A 4888-nucleotide genomic window follows, 5' to 3' on the forward strand; every position below is an offset into this window, starting at 1 on the left:
TGTAGACCAGGCTGGTCTCGAACTCACAGAGATCTGCCTGCCTCTGCCTCCCGAGTGCTGGGATTAAAGGCGTGCGCCGCCACTGCCCGGCATCACCCAATATTTGACAAAATCAGCTGAAGGAGGGAAAGGTTTATTTCTGGCTGACATTCGGAGGGTAGAGTCCATCACGATAGGAAAGGAACAGCAGTGAGAGCTACTCTAGATCGTATGAGGCAGACAGTCACATGGCCTGTACGGTCAGGAAGCAGGGCGCAATGAACGCCAATGCTCTGTTGGCGATCTTCTTTTTGTGTTTTGGTTTGGTTCAGAACCCAGCCCATGGGATGATACCAACCACATGCACACTAGGTTTTCTCTATTCATTTAAACCACTCTGGAAACACATATGCCTCTGAGCACGTCTCCTAGATTTTTCTACGTCTAATCAAGTTGATAATGATGATCAATCATCGGAAGTCCATCCCTTGTCAATGTCACCCAAACACATTTTAATCCATAATACCCATTTAACAGATGAGAAGAACATATTGTCTTTTTTAAATTTATTTTTATTTCATTGGTGTTTTGCCTACATGTATGTCTATGTAAGCGTGCTGGATCCTGGAGTTGCAGACAGTTGTGAACTGCCATGTGGGTGCTGGGAATTGAACACAGGTCCCCAGGAAGAAGTCAGTGAGTGCTCTTAACCATTCACCTATCCCTCCAGCCCCCACATATTGTCTTTTATAATATTAGTTAAGCTTGCATTACAAATACTACATTTTAAGTATATATAGAGCCATTAGTATCATGTTTACTTAACATATGTTGGATTTATTTATTATTTTCATTGTACATTAAATGTGTGTTGTTGCTATTTTTTGTTTGGTTGGTTGGGTATATTTTCAAGACAGCATGTCTTTGTTTAGCCTCTACTTAGCACTGGCTGTCCATGAACTCATTATGTAGACCAAGCTGGCCTTGAACTCACAGACTCACCTGCCTTTACCTCCCAAGTACTGGGATTAAAGATTTATTTATATTTATTTATTATGTGTAGTGTTCTGCCTGCATGTATGCCTGCAGGTCAGAAGGAACCAGATCTCATTACAGATAGTTGTGAGCCACCATGTGGTTGCCAGAAATTGAACTCAGGACCTCAGCCAGTGCTCTTAACTGCTGAGCCATCTCTCCAGACCTAAAGATTTATTTTTACTATGTTTAAATTATGTGTGTCTGTGTGTGAGAGAGAGCAGGTTCTCACAGGATCCAGAGGAAGCTTTCACATTCCCTGAAGCTAGAGTTACAGGAGGTTGTGACCTGTCTGTAGTAGGTGCTGGAAACTGAGCCCCAAGACCAATATGTGCCCTTAACCACTGAACCATCTCTCCAACCTCAAGTTACCCAATTTTTCTGAGCTCCAGCTTCCTTGTCTAGAATGTGGGTCACTACCATACCTCATCTGATAGTAACATTCCAAATGAAGCAAGTCAGGTGACACTTTGGGCATCCTGCTTGGTATTCCCAGGGTTTGGTAAATTAGTGTAGTATACTCCCTTACGTGATTTCCAGGTTCTTGAGATTCTAGGGTGAGACGGTATTCCTAAGGGTGGTTTCACAGGACAGTCGTGAGGGACAGGGCTTTGGATCCTGAGGGTGACAATGAGTCAACCCCAGGTGCTGAGGGACTAGCTATGTTCTTAGCATTGCTGGGCGTATGCTGTGGTCATTTTGGCTTCGGGCCTTCTCAGTCATGCTGTCTGAGTGTCCTTCTTGTAAATCTGGCCTGTGTTCTTTTCAGAAAAACAGCTTCTATTATGTGATGTAATGGTCCAGCCTGGGCCAGAGAGGGAGGGGGAAGCAGTTTGCACACGTCTTGTTTCCAGATGAATCCATCTGATCCTAAAAGAACTTCTGTCTTCCTCTCATAACTCAGCAAAGAGAGTTGGTGAGCTAGTTCAATAGCAGAGTGTATGTTTATCATGAAGGAGACCCTGGGACCAATCTCCACTACTTGACCCTCCAATGGAAAAAAAAAGGCCCATTACAGAATAAAATTTTGGTCTGGAATAAGAAGTGTGTGATAAATCATATGGTTTATAGATGGCCCTTAGAGTCAAGCTATCCTGAGTTCAATCTTGACTCTGCTATTAATGTTTGGGGTTTTTTTTGTTTGTTTGTTTGGTTGGTTGGTTTTTGTTATTATTATCGAGACAGGGTTTCTCTGTAGCTTTGGAGCCTATCCTGGAACTAGCTATTGTAGAACAGGCTGGCCTCGAACTCACAGAGATCTGTCTGCTTCTCCTCCCCGATGCTGGGATTAAAGACATGTGCTGCCACCACCCTGCAAAATAAAGAAATTTTAAAAATTAAAAAGGAAAGAATGTGTGCTAAGGGGGCTGAGAATATAGCTCACTGGCAGAACACTCAGCACGCACTCAGATTCTATTCCAAGTACCATACATGCACACCAAAAAAGTGTCAGAGACATACAATGTAGCATACAGTCAGTGGTTTTTTTTTTTTGTTTGTTTGTTTGGTTTTTTTCGAGACAGGGTTTCTCTGTGGTTTTGGAGCCTGTCCTGGAACTAGCTCTTATAGACCAGGCTAGTCTCGAACTCACAGAGATCCGCCTGCCTCTGCCTCCCGAGTGCTGGGATTAAAGGCGTGCGCCACCACCGCCCGGCTGTCAGTGTTCAATGTATGTTAGCTGCTATCAAATCCCCAGCATTGGATGAAAATATCCAGCAGCACTGAGAACTGCTGGTCTCTCAACACCTGGGACTCTCAGGTCTGCTGCCAGGACCCAGTGCCAGATGTTGGGATTGCTATGTGTTTCCCTGTTCCTCTGCGCTGTCCTGTGAAGCCTTCCCCATGTCCTAACACTCCAGGAGCCTGGGTGTTATATAATACGGGGCATAACATGCTCGAGCCCCGAGAATGCTGGGTAGGAAGTTCAATCCTTCAAGTAAATCGCTCCACTTTAAACTCACAACACTGTTAAGTTAGAGGCTTACCTCCCTTGCCTCTTACCAATTCACGAGCCAAAGTTCCCTCCTATAACCACCCTTTTCTCTGAGCAAGAGTTGGGCGTCGCACTAGGTGCGCCAGCCTTCTTGGAGATGGAGAAGCGTGATGGAGAAATCCTTGTGTCTCTACTGTCTTTACACCCCTCTTAGCCAGCTGGCTCCAGGCTGGTAGCTCTGCTCCTTCTTCCTGGCGCCCCTCCCCCTCTCCAAGGAGTCTGTCTCCTCTTTCTGGTTTGGAAGGATCAACCCCTCCTAGCCAGGACTTCTGGTTTTCCTTACCCTGGGTCTCCCCCTCATCTTCTCTCGAGCTCCCCTTTTTATTTTGCAGACAGCTGGGGAGGAGGCCAGCATGCGTGAACTAACTGCAGGACGCTCTGCACAGAATTTCACGGTGTAGGAGGCTTCTGGTGTTTTTGACTCCCTTCTGTGTTGTTCTGGGTTTGTGGGTGTGTAGGAGGAGGTTAAAGACTCTAAATGGCACCCCTTCAAAGAATTGAGTCACCTCTTTCCCTGCTCCGGGCAAGATGTCCCTTGGCCTGTAACAAGAGGGGAACTCCTATGGTAGTAAGATCCCTGCTCAGAAGGAATCAATCTACACTGGGGTAAGAAATCTCAGGATAGTATCCAGCTGGAGGAGAACCAGAGTCTTCTGTTTGCAAGCACTGGGGCATAGGGAGTGGGGTGGGAACAGAGGAATCAGGAACTGTGAGAGCCTTACAGACTCCACCGGCTATAAAAGGAGAAAGGAAATAAATACAGTGCCATGGTTAAAAGGAAAGAGACATTTCTATATGCAGTATCATGGATGATATCCAAGACATACTACGAGGTGTTTAAAAGGTGGTGGTGGGGGCACTGAATGAGTCTGCAAGATAACGCAGCAGGTGATGGTACCTGCCGCTAAACCTGGCAATCTGAGTTCCATCCCTGGGCCCCATGTGGTGGAAAGAGAGAACAATGAACTCTGACAAATCGTCCCTTTGATCTCCACACATCCTCTGTGGTATGAACGCACACACATACACACACACACACACCAATAAAATAAATGTAATAAACAAATTAAAGCAACTAAGTAAAAGATATATCAAAATTCATTTATGCTGCCTGGCGGTGGTGGCGCACGCCTTTAATCCCAGCACTTGGGAGGCAGAGGCAGGCGGATCTCTGTGAGTTCGAGACCAGCCTGGTCTACAAGAGCTAGTTCCAGGACAGGCTCCAAAACCACAGAGAAACCCTGTCTCGAAAAAAAAATAAAAATAAAAATAAAAAAATCAAAACATTATAGCCGGGCGATGGTGGCGCACGCCTTTAATCCCAGCACTCGGGAGGCAGAGGCAGGCGGATCTCTGTGAGTTCAAGAACAGCCTGGTCTACAGAGCTAGTGCCAGGACAGGCTCCAAAGCCACAGAGAAACCCTGTCTCGAAAAACCAAAAAAAAAAGAAAAAAAAATTCATTTATGCTTTTTGTTTGTTTGTTTGTTTTTTAGAGACTGGATTTCTCTGTGTAGCTTTGGAGGCTGTCCTGGCATTTGTTCTGTAGACCAGGCTGGCCTCAAACTCACAGAGGCCCGCCTGCCTCTGCCTCCCAAGTGTTGGGATTAAAGGCGTACACCACCAACCGCCACCCGGCTTATGCTTATCTTTTATGTGTGTAGGCCTGGAGAGATGACCTAGAGCAGTGGCTCTCAACCTTCCTAATGCTACGACCCTTTAATACAATGCCTCATGTTGTGAGCCCCAATCATAAAATTATTTTTGTTGTTACTTCGTAACTGTAATTTTATAGAGAAATGGTATTTCAGTTTCTAAAACCATTATAAGTATGCATTTTCCAGTGGATGGTTGCAACCTGTAGGTTGACAACTGCTGGTTTA

Source organism: Microtus ochrogaster, unplaced genomic scaffold, assembly GCF_000317375.1.
Source record: "Microtus ochrogaster isolate Prairie Vole_2 unplaced genomic scaffold, MicOch1.0 UNK44, whole genome shotgun sequence".
Taxonomy (NCBI): Eukaryota; Metazoa; Chordata; class Mammalia; order Rodentia; family Cricetidae; genus Microtus; species Microtus ochrogaster.